A 12038-nucleotide genomic window follows, 5' to 3' on the forward strand; every position below is an offset into this window, starting at 1 on the left:
ATGGAAAAAAACTGTCTCAGTGTACCGATGGAACAGTTGCTTTGACTGGAATAAAACTTAAATTCTAGGATAAGGATACAGAGATAGCTCCAAAAATAAATGTATTCACTGCTTTTAATAAAAACGCAAAATGTTCTTGTAGCAAAGAAGTTGAAGCTAGAAGGGCAAAAATTTGCTATAAGATTTTGTTGATATATTTGATGGTTAATTTTATGTCAACTTGACTGGGCTAGGGGATGCCCAGATAGCTGATAAAACACTATTTTTGGATATGTTTGTGAGGGTGTTTCTGGGAGAGATTAGCATTTGAATCCATAGATTGAGTAAAGAAGACCACCCTTGCCGATTTGGTTGAGCATCATACAATCCATTGAGCTCCCCAAAAGAACAAAAAGGCAGAGGAAGCATAAATTGACTCTCTTTGAGCTGGGACATTCATATCCTGCCTTAGGACATCTGCACTCTTTGTTCTCAGGCCTTGGAACTTGGACTGCGACATACCCCATTAGCTCCACCTGGTTCTTCAGTCTTCAAGCTTGGACTGGAATGGTATCACCAGTTTTCTTGGGCCTCCAGCTTACAGATTGGGGACTGTGGGACTTCTTAGTCTCCATAATTGTGCAAACCAATTCCTAATGTAAATTCCTATTTTATATTATCTCTCTGTATATCCTATTGGTTCTGTTTATCTGGAGAACCCTGACTAACACATATTGATAATATTATCAAAGACAGGCATTTGTAGTAAACTGTTCACTGTTCTCTGCAGAGATGATGAGTGATTATGAAAACATTCTGTATCACGGATAAGAACACTGATTATATCATGGCAGAGTATGTTTCACAGTTGTCAAATTTATTTTCTTATTCTTATTTTCTAAAAACACTAGTGCTTTACCTTCTGTCTTTTCTATGATAACAAGTATCTGTCAATTCTATGGTAGTAAAGCAGAATTTTTAAAAGAAATTAACATTGTCCCTTCAAAATAAAAGTGTCACTTTAATAACAAATTAGAGAGTTTCCACTTTTGAAGGCAACTTAGGCTATGGTGACAGCATTCTGAAAGCAGGCCTTTTGCAGTGCTTCCTTCTTAACCGATTGACTTCTGAAAACACGTGTCATCTACAAAACTCCTCATATCTGCTCACTTTAAAAAGCTTGGAAATAGATATTTCTAATTCAGTTTAAAAATCTTCCCAACAATGACTCTCAAGTGGGTTTTGAATCTACTTGTTACATGCAATTGTTAAAAAGAGAAAAATGCAACGCCTCTGATTAGTTGACAAAAAATATTGATCTCTAAGACACTGGATGAATTGGTTGTGGTAGAAAAGTCTTCTTAAAGAGTTCTTGCTTGTCTACAGAGTTTCCTCAATTCTGTTTTAATTCAGGTCAATGATCACTAATTCATAATTCTAAAATCCAAAATTTCTGAAAACCGAAAGTTTTATATGTGACTCACTTGGCAGCAAAACCTGATCTGAATTGATTTGAAGCTATTTACAGTCTATTTTTCCATGCAATATGCCTATTCACATCTTTTGCTGTAGATATATAAGGGTGTTTAACTATGGGGTGCAGCCCCAGACCTCATCAGAGGTATTACATAATATATGCTATACGAATTGTATATAATTTCTGAAATCCATAGAATTCTGAATATGATAAATTCATCTGATCCTAGGAGTTTTGGAGCTCACAGAGTTATGCAAGTACCAGCACTGAATAGGAGATGAGTAAAAAATTGCAGTGTTCCTGACATCCAAGGGTCTTTTCCAGTGTATTTTAATGTTAAGGGTCTATAATTCTGAAATTTGTTCCCTGATTTTTTGTTGTTATAAGGATAGAAGAATCACATTTTTGGGCAGAGGTTCTGTAATTCAGGGTCAGCAAGTCAATTAACAGATTGTTCCACATATACATATTTTTTCCTACAGAGGAGTTCTAATTCCCAGGAATGCCCTGAGCGCAACTGAAGCTGAGACGTTTCTGAGAAATTCTTTTGCTTTATGTGGGGTGTGGGGTAAGGGTGTCTTCACTGGCCTTGCAAACTAGCCTAAGGCATGAGTTTAAAAGTGCACCTTTAAGGCAACAGATTGTACAATGTGAAAAACGATACCAGCAATGGTTTAGTGTGACTGTCCACAGGATGACTTTTCTACTGGAAAATGAAGAATGATGCAGGAAGATGAAAATGTTTTCCAAACTCCTTGGCTATCAGCAAATGTTTGCCAAGAAAACATTTCCATAATTCTCCGGAGGTTCTAAGTGATTAGAAAGCACACAGGCAGGGATCCAATCGACTCTCACCCTGGGAGGTTTTACCATTCTTACAACCATTAAACAACATTTATAACAAGTCTTTCTTTTTCTATTCTTTTATTTTAAAGAAAACATTTGCTTAGAAAAAAACAATACTAAAATTTATATGGAACTACAAAAGACCCAGAATAGCTAAAGGTATCCTAAGCACAAGGAACAAAACTGGAGGAATTACATTACCTTACTTCAAATTATACTGTGAGCCATAGTAACCAAAACAGCATGGTAGTGGCATAAAAGCAGACACACAGACTAATGGAACTGAATAGAGAACCCAGAAACAAATTCACACATCTACAGCGAATTCGTGATTTACGAAGGTGCCAAGAATATCGACTGAAGAAAAGACAGTCTCTTTAATAAGTGATGCTGGAAAAATTGGATATCCATATGCAGAAGAACGGAACCAAATCCCTGTCTATCTCTCATCATACACAAAAAGCAACTCAAAATAGGTTAAAGGCTTTGTTTTTGATCCAAGGATAGTTTTTCTTATATACCATTTACAATTAGTTTTCCATTAAAAGCTATTCATATATGTGGCTCCCTTCGTAATCCTTTTAAACACAGTAGCCCTATGGACTTAACCTGTAAGTTACTATTATCCTTTATTTTATTTACAAATTTGATTAAAGACTTAAATCTAAGATTTCAAATTATAAAACCACTAAAAGAAAACATTGAGGAAAGTCTCCAGGACATTGGAGTGAGCAAAGATTTCTTGTGGAGTTTATGGATTGTTTTTCTTTGTCTTTTTTGGGAAACTGAATTCAGTTGCGCTTATAGTTCTTTAATACAATTGCAGCAATCAGTTGGCATATAATTGTATTATTCCAAATATTCATTTTTAAATGGCTTTTTGCAAGTTTTCTTATTTACTAATCATGCTAGTTTGTATAAATGTGCAAATCCATGAAAACAAAATTATAAAAGTTATGTAAACATTATCCCATTTCTGGGTATATACCCAAAGGATTATAAATCATGCTACTATGAAGACACATGCACACATATGTTTATTGCGGCACTATTCACAATAGCAAAGACTTGGAACCAACCCAAATGTCCACTAATGATAGACTGGATTAAGAAAACGTGGCACATATACACCATGGAATACTATGCAGCCATAACAAAGGATGAGTTCATTTCCTTTGTAGTGACATAGATGAAGCTGGAAACCGTCATTCTGAGCAAACTATCACAAGGACAGAAAACCAAACACCGCATGTTCTCACTCATAGGTGGGAATTGAACGATGAGAACACTTGGACACAGGGCAGGGAAGATCACACACTGGGACCTTTGGGTGGGTGGGGGGCTGGGGGAGGGATAGCATTAGGAGAAATACCTAATGTAAATGACGAGTTAATGGGTGCAGCAAACCAACACGGCACAGGTATACATATGTAACAAATCTGCACGTTGTGCACACGTACCCTAGAACTTAAAGTATAATAATAAAAAAAAAGAAAAAAGTTATGGAAACATTGAAAATACAGAAATATTTCAAATAAGTCATTAGATAGAGGGAGTTGGATCCTTTTGGGCTTGTTGGATATGAAAAAGCTTTACAGGGACTGGCTATGGGTAATGAGAAGACTCATCTCTGGTATTGCAGGGGGAGCTGTAGGCGTCAGTGTGGGGCCTTTATAGTCACATGGTAGACAGCTCACAAGTTACCGTTGCTGGAAAAAATGATGAAACATACAAATGGGCCACAAGAAGCTGAAATGAGGATACAGAAACACAATACTCTGCACATCTTGGCAATATCTGCTGTGCTGCTATGTTCCTCATTCTCTCTTGAGACTTTTGGTCTTAGCCACTGTCATTTTTTTTTCACAAAAAATTGAGCCCCACTAACGACACTGTTCTGATCTTTCAGTGAGTCACTGTTATGGTGGTTGAAGTGATTTATGTCATCAGGTGACTGGGGATACAACATCTTGCTCTATACTCTGTATCTCCAGAGAAACATGTGCATTGGTTAATTAACATTACCAATTAGATGCTTGTGAATGAATGAATGAAATGAATGGTTGCTAATCCACAGACTGTCAGGTGGACTGAAGGGCACAGAAGTCATACAGATTATGTCAGTGAGGATTACTGGGGACAAATAATGAATGCAGACTTGCTATCTGGAAGAAAAGGGCACCAGGGCCTTACAAAATCAAGACAAAGTGAAAGAACAGCAGGAGCGAAGGCAACAACAAAAAGATTAAAAGAAGAAGAAGAAAAAAAAAAAGACCCACAAAACCTGGGAAGTAAGTTTCCTAGGTTTTACTGGTCAGGGTAAAGCTGCTGCTGGGACTGCTTCTGTCTCTGTTCAATAAGCTCAACCCCAAAGATCACTGGCTCCCTCATCCCTTGAGATTCAGTCCACCAGGCCTATAGGGTAAATGGAATGGTGGTGGGAATGTGGAAGAAGGATCTGACCTTCACTTTTGAGGTTACTGCTTGAAATTGCTCGCTTGCCAGGACTATGCCTATTTGGGGAGAGGTAATTTTCTACAAGAAAATGGAACTGTCAGAAAAGATGATCGATGTTGGTATCCCAAAATGACCCAGATGATCTGGATAGCAGTGTTTGTATAAAATGTACCACAAGGGAAAATCTGGGGGAGCACCGTTAGTATGTAACTATTATAAAATAGTTCTGTTTCTGTTGAAAGCATGATTACAAATTAACAAGAAACTAATTTGCCATAGAAAAAGAATGGACAATGGACATGAAGAGATCATTTTCAGTAAATGGTACAAATAATAACATGAAAAAATAGTGTTTAGCATTACTGATTATAAACAAGTTGATTAAAACAAGATATGATTTTGATTCATGACATTTTCAGGTTACAAGCAAGGCAATATTTAATACTGGAAGGTAATTTTGCAGCGTCACACAGCACCTTAAAGAAATGCTGACCCAGTATTTCTACTTTTAGGAATCTATCCTAAGAATGTAGAGATCTTGACAAAGATGATGCAACGTAGTGTTCATTCCAGCATCATCTGTAAACTGCAATAAAGTCTGAAAATATCCTAAAACATTTGATAAGTGATTGTAATAGTCTTCAACCATAGAAATGATATCTTAGAGAAAATTTAGTAACAGTAAATAATACTCCATTTATAAATACTTAATGAGATAAGGAAGATTCTAAATTCCGTACAGCATGGTTTTAATTTTATAACAAACCTTTAGGCATAGAAAACATAAGGAAATACACTAAATGCTAATAGAGAGTGTGTGTGGGAGTTATAGGTGATTTTAATTAAAAATGTTTTTCTGTGGTCTCTAAAACATAGATGTACTTTTTTTCTAAAATATAGATGTCAAAATTATAAAAATGAACATATATTGTTTTTATTCTCAGAAGAAAATATAACAACGGGATTTCAAATACCACTTTGACAAAAATGTCAAATGCATATTGAGATAAATGTATAGCATGATTACTTAGTCATCGTTCTTGACATATTTGAAGATATGAAAAATTTGGAAGAAAAATCACAAAATCTCTCAGTAAAATAAAAATAATTACATACATAATTATACTACTTCTAAAACTTATGTTTGGGAGTCCATAAGCTTAAGTTCCTCTCTAAACAACATATGGCATTTCCTATTTTATTCCTCTATCCCAGGGAGGCAGAAATTCAGTTACTGTAAGGACACTTAGATAATTTTCTTTCTTTTTTTTTTGAGACAGAGTCTTGCTGTGTCACCCAGGCTGGAATGCAGAGGCACGATCTCAGCTCACAGCAACCTCCTCCTCCCAGGTTCAAGTGATCCTCCTGCCTCAGCCTCCCTGGTAGCTTCGATTACAGGCACCCGCCTCCACCTCCGGTTAATTTTTGTATTTTTAGTAGAGCCGGGGTTTGGCCATGTTGCCCAGATTGTTCTTGAGTTCCTGACCTCAGGTAATCAACCCGCCTCGGCCTCTCAAAGTGCTGGGATTACAGGCGTGAGCCACCGCGCTTGGCCTAGATAATTTTATTTCTAATTAGATTTAGTAGAAAGACCTATTGTTGGAGGCAGGTGCCAAATGTTTTCATAGTGACACTTAAGAATTTGGGATGCAATTTTATAGACTGCTGCTTCTCAACCAAAAGCATTATAATTTCTAAAGACAAGCTTGTAAGAATGCGGTTACGTGTGTACATAAGACTTATCAGACCATCTGCGACTAATAAAGCTTGAGAAAGAGGGGAGGAGAGAGGGTATTCTGCCTTCCAGTAACATGCTTGTCTGAAACTTGCTAAACTCCTCTTAGGCAACACTCTGCTCAGAGAGCCATGTGTTTAATTGTAAAAATCTGTCAGTATCATAGGATTCAAAAGACATCAATCATTTATGTCAACAAGGAAAGAGTGAGGGCTGTGTGACTCTTCTATCATTAGGAAAAGATGTGCTCAAGAGACAAAAACGTGGTCTAAGGAGAGCTGAGCAACCGTAGGTCACAGGAAAACTGAGTTCCAGACTATAGTTTGGCCCCCCTCCCCTAATTTGGACTGGTATATTATATTTTTCATTTCATGTAATACCATGTGTGCAGTAAGACATTATGTAACTTGGCCAGTCTCAATTGTGTAATATCTACTAAATGCTTTAAAGTGGCTGACGTTATTAGCAGTTTGGTGCATGGGGAGGCCATTGCTTCCCTTGGCTTTGGCGGGATGCAATATTGTGTAATGAGGTTGGAACTGGCCTATATTCAAAATTACATTCCCAAAGGGCAGCTTATTCAAGCCACATGACAACTGGTTCTCTTTTTCTTAAGACTTCATTCTAAGTGGACTAAAAACAGCAAAATTGCCATGTTTGAACAGTTCCATAGGTGGACTGGGTCTTTTCCTTGTTTTGCTCCCAATTTATTATTTTATACTAAGATTTCTGAATTACACCCAGTTTTAGAGACATCGGGACACAAATTCCTGTCCCCCTCCATCTAAGCTGTGTGACGTCAGGCTGGTTACTTCATGATTCTGAGCCTTCATTTCCTTACCTGTAAGTTGGCGATAACACTTCCCTAAGGAGGTGTAAGTCTTATAAAGACGCCAACAAAGCTCCAGTCTCTTAATTATGTCGCCTCAGGCAAGTTATTTAGCCGTTTGATTTGCGGATTCCTTACTTACAAGTTGGACCAGTTGTGGCTACTATCCGCAGTAGTCGAGGAATAGATAAGATAGGCAAAGCTCCGGCAACAGTGGCTGGCCCTTGGCGGCTCAAGAGGACCTGATAATGGTCCTGCTAGCGAGCATGCCCTAGTGTAATGCGGTCGAGTTATGAAACTTTGGGAAAAGAGAGAACAAGGAAAGCGGACGATCAGAGGCCCAGCCGCGAGACCTGCCCCGCTGGGGCCGCCAGCCTGCACCGCGACGCCCCGGGACCCGGCACCGCCTCGCTCCACCCCTGCGAATCCGGGGCGAATCCGGGCGGAGAGTTCCTGGCGGCCGCGCAGCGCAGAGCACCCTCCCGCCCGCCTCCCTCCCATTGAGCTCCAGCTGTGCCAGTGGCACGCGAGCCCGGAGAGTCCGCCGCCAACGCGCAGGTGCTAGCGGCCCCTTCGCCCTGCAGGTAGGAGCCGCGCCGAGACCCGGATCACCCGGCGCCTGTGGGAGCCGGGTTTCCACTGCCTTCGCCCTCAGTCCCTCCTGCCTCCCAACCCGTTCAACTGGCCACTCCCCGCCCAACTTGGATGGGACTTAAGTGAGTGAGTCGGCAGCGGACTCCCCAGCGATCCCCAAGGGCCTCCCTTGCACGGCTTCGGGTGGAATTCCTGCAGGGTGAAAGCTGACAACTCTGGCACGCACTTTTGCCGCGCGGACGGCTGCCTGGAGCGCAGAGCCGCGCAGGCTCCAGGCTGAAGCCCGGGCGTCCTCTGCAGGATGCACCGCCCAGCCGGCGCGGGGCTTCGGGTGCAGTGTGTGTGGTGTCCCCAGGTCATCCGGGCGCCCTTGGTTCGGGTGCGCGGTGGCATGACTGGGCTGGTAGGGGCGATGGGACCAGCATCCCGTACCAACCAGGAAGTGCCGCGTCCCAGGGCTTCGAGCCCAGCCCTCAGAGCACTGTCCCGGGGGTGTGGTCACAGCCGCGGGTGTCCACGGCTCCCGCCATGTGATGTGACCACTCGGAGGCGGGGCGAGGGGGCGGGGGGCGAGCAGCAGGGCGTGTGTAAAGGGTGTTGTTCGTCACAGTACGATTCAAGGTGTTTGGGACCTAGGGCTCAGATCCAGGAGCGCGGTCCTCCAAGCCTTCCATAGGATTTTGTGACGCCCTTGAGAACCGCCCTTGTAGACTCAGTCTTGAACTACCGCCACGCCTGTATTTGCTCCTCCTCATCTGGGATTATTGCCTTCTTTACTTCCTCTGTGAAGCACTAAATACGAGTAGCTTTTTAAGAACAGACCACAACAGTTTCTTCGTTTGACTATCACTAAGTCTGTCTCCAGAATGGGAAGCTCCGTTAACTTTATCAGCCAGCCCTGCCAATTTTAGTTAAGATAAGCCTTTGTGGGCCTCCAAAGACCTCTGAGAGACTAGGTACCCAGAGACCTCTGAGGTATGTTGAATGGTTTAATTCGTGGTGTTGCAATTAAAACTTAAAGAAGGAAAGGAATTTGCCATTTGAACTGTTAACAGACACCACATTTGTACACTGCCTATTTGAATAAGAATCTCTTTCGATATTAAATGTTTTGTGACACACAAGTGAATTTGTACACAGTCTTTTAGCTTGAATTTGTAGACAGCCTTTAAATGTTGTTTGGGGATCTTTGGACTAATTGTATAAGCGCCCAGTCTGGCTTCTCAAGAAGCAGTACAGTTGATCCATATAAAAAGTTGGAATGCTGCCTGGGCGCGGTGACTTACTCCTGTAATCCCAGCACTTTGGGAGGCTGAGGCGGGCGGATCACCTGAGGTTAGGAGTTCGAGACCAGCGTGGCCAACATGGTGAAACCCCGCCTCTACTAAAAATACAAAAATTAGCCGAGCGTGGTGGTACACACCTGTAATCCCAGCTACTCGGGAGGCTGAGGCAGGAGAATCGCTTGAACCCGGGAGGCGGAGGTTGCAGTGAGCCAAGATCGTGCCATTGCACCCCAGCCTGGCTGAAAGGGCGAGAATCTGTCTCAAAACAAAACAAAACAAAACAAAAACGAATGCTAAGGCTTTGAGGAAAAAGTGTCTTTACAATGTTTGTCCCTGATGACAGAATAATTATGAACTATAGTAAGTGCTGTACAATGCTCATTTAGGTTTGTAGACTTACTTATAACTAGGTGGTGGGGAACCCTGCTTCTTGAAAGTTGTATGATTACTTAGTGTTTCTTAATTAAAAACATAGTTACAAATTTTATTTACCTTTAACTCTTACAGGGTTTTAAATTTATTTTTGTTCCGAAGGAAAAGTAGGACTGTCATTTAAAAAAAAAAAATTCAAATTTTATTTTAGATACGGGGGTACATGTGCAGGTTTGTTACACGGACATGTAGCATGAAGCTGAGGTTGGGGGTACAACTGATCCCATCACCCAGGTAGTGAGCATAGTACCTGATAATTTTTTAACTTTTGCTGTTCTTCCTCCCTCCCACCTCTAGTAGTTCCCAGTGTCTATTGTTGCCATCTCTATATCCATAAGTGCCCAATGTTTACCTTATACTTTTTTTTTTTTTTTTTTGAGACAGAGTCTCACTCTGTCTCCCAGGCTGGAGTGCAGTGGCACCATCTCGGCTCACTTCAAGCTCCGCCTCCCGGGTTCACACCATTCTTCTGCCTCAGCCTCCCCAGCAGCTGTAGTACCTTCCACTTATTAGTGAAAACATGTGATGTTTGATTTTCTGTTCCTGCCTTAATTTGCTTAGGATAATGCCCTCCATCCGCATCCATGTTGCTACAAAGGACATGATTGTGTTATTTTTTATTGCTGCATGGTATTCTATGATGCATATGGACCACATTTTCTCTTATCCGGTCCGCAGTTGATGGGCATCGAGGTTGACTCCATTTGCTATTGTGAATAGTGCTGTGGTGAACATATGAATGTGTGTGTGTTTTTGGTAGAACAACTTATTTTCTTTTGGATATATACGCAGTAATGGGGCTGTGGGGTTGAACGGTAGTTCTGTTTTGAGTTCTTTGAGAAATCCGCAACTGCTTTCCACAGTGGCTGAAATAATTTACGTTCCAACCAACAGTATATAAATGTTCTCTTACAGGATTAAAAAAAAATTTGTTTTTCTTTTAATTTCACTTTTGTTGTGGTAAAATATTCACAACATAAAATTTACCATTTTAGCCATTTTTAAGTGTACATGTAGTGGCATTAAATACATTCACATTGTTGTGCTACTGTCATCACCATCCATCCACAAGACTCTTCATCTTTCTTACAGGGTTTTAATAACATTTTAATGATAATGGTTGTGTTGCAGGCTTTAGTTTTATCACTAAGCAAGGTTTGAGTTCCTTCTCATAGCTTTAGAGAAATGTACCTTTTAAACTTTTTTTTTTTTTGAGGCAGGGTCTCACTCTGTTGCCCAGGTTGGAGTGTAGTGGCACAACAGTCTTGACCTCCCAGGCTCAAGTGATACTCCCATCTCAGTTTCTGAGTAGCTGGAACTATAGGTGTGCATCACCACCCTTGGCCAGTTTTGTTTGTTTGTTTGTTTTGTAGAGATGAGGTCTCACTGTGTTGGTAGGGCTGGTCTTGAATAACTGGGCTCCAGCAATCCTCTCATTTCGGCTTCCCCAAGTGTTGGATTACAGGCATGAGCTACCATACCCAGCCAAGAAATGCACTTTTAAAAGAGAAAAGGTAAAAAGCCATAGCCAGACTGTTTAACAAATCTTATCTACAGCAGGAAAGGCCTAATACGTTACTGTTTGAGAATAAACTTGTGATGTATTTAAACTTTTGTCTAAGGGTATTGTGAGGTTTAGCTATCAAGAGGAAGGAACATGTGAGGCAGTTATTGTTGTTGATCATTTCCTCTCCTGAGTATCTATCAGAAAAATGGCAATTGTCGTGTTGTTGTCTTTAGCAGTGCAATAGTACCTATCTAAATTATGCTTGAACTTGGGTAATGTTGCCTTCTTAGTAACTAAAGGCAGTGTTGATTAAACTTGAAACTACATGTAGCAATTTCCTGTCCATCCCAGGTATTTACTAAAGATTGATACTACGGGACCCAACACATAAGATATGTCTCTTTAAACTTGTAGTTAGGTTGAGTCATTGTGTTCACAAGAAAAGCTGTAACTCTGCAAGGTTTGGTTTTATGTTTATGATCCTTTAAGTCTGAGCACCACAAAATAAAATGTATTTGCTGGGGGGGTGCGGTTAAAAGTTGTCGCAGGGTTAAAATGAGAAACATGTAAACCTAACTTTCCCATAAGCCTGTGACATTTCTGGTTACAAAGAGAATCATACAAATCACATCTTATGCTTCAGTGGGAACACATTCCAGTGTGTTAGTTTCCCTAAATTCACACTGCAGTGTAAAATCTGGACCCCAGCTGTTTTAGTGCTGGGTTATTAAGCAAAAGTGTATGTTATATAAGTGTTTCATAGTGTCACAGGTTTTTTTCTATTGCAAAACTTTCTTAATTTTTAAATTTATTAAGCAAACATTACAGTGACAGAATAAAATCAATTATTTATTTAATAAACACTTACATGGTGTTTACTTTGTGCCTTGCATTTG

At 40.6% G+C, this 12038-nt stretch overlaps 1 protein-coding gene across 3 annotated transcripts in view; it reads left to right on the plus strand.

The window, feature by feature from the left end:
• Window positions 1–7655: 7655 nt before the first annotated feature.
• The window catches only part of PLD1 (phospholipase D1), a 223365-nt gene continuing 218982 nt past the window's right edge, over window positions 7656–12038 (plus strand). Inside the window, exon 1 of one of the 3 annotated variants that reach the window (XM_030929431.1) lies at window positions 7656–7907. The gene's annotated coding sequence lies outside the window, so the exon portion shown is untranslated. Of the gene's footprint in view, window positions 7908–8588; window positions 8893–12038 lie in introns of those variants that run through there. The other 2 variants (XM_030929418.1, XM_030929427.1) reach the window with 2 other exon arrangements.

The sequence above is a fragment of the Rhinopithecus roxellana genome, chromosome 1 (genome assembly GCF_007565055.1).
Source record: "Rhinopithecus roxellana isolate Shanxi Qingling chromosome 1, ASM756505v1, whole genome shotgun sequence".
Classification (NCBI taxonomy): Eukaryota; Metazoa; Chordata; class Mammalia; order Primates; family Cercopithecidae; genus Rhinopithecus; species Rhinopithecus roxellana.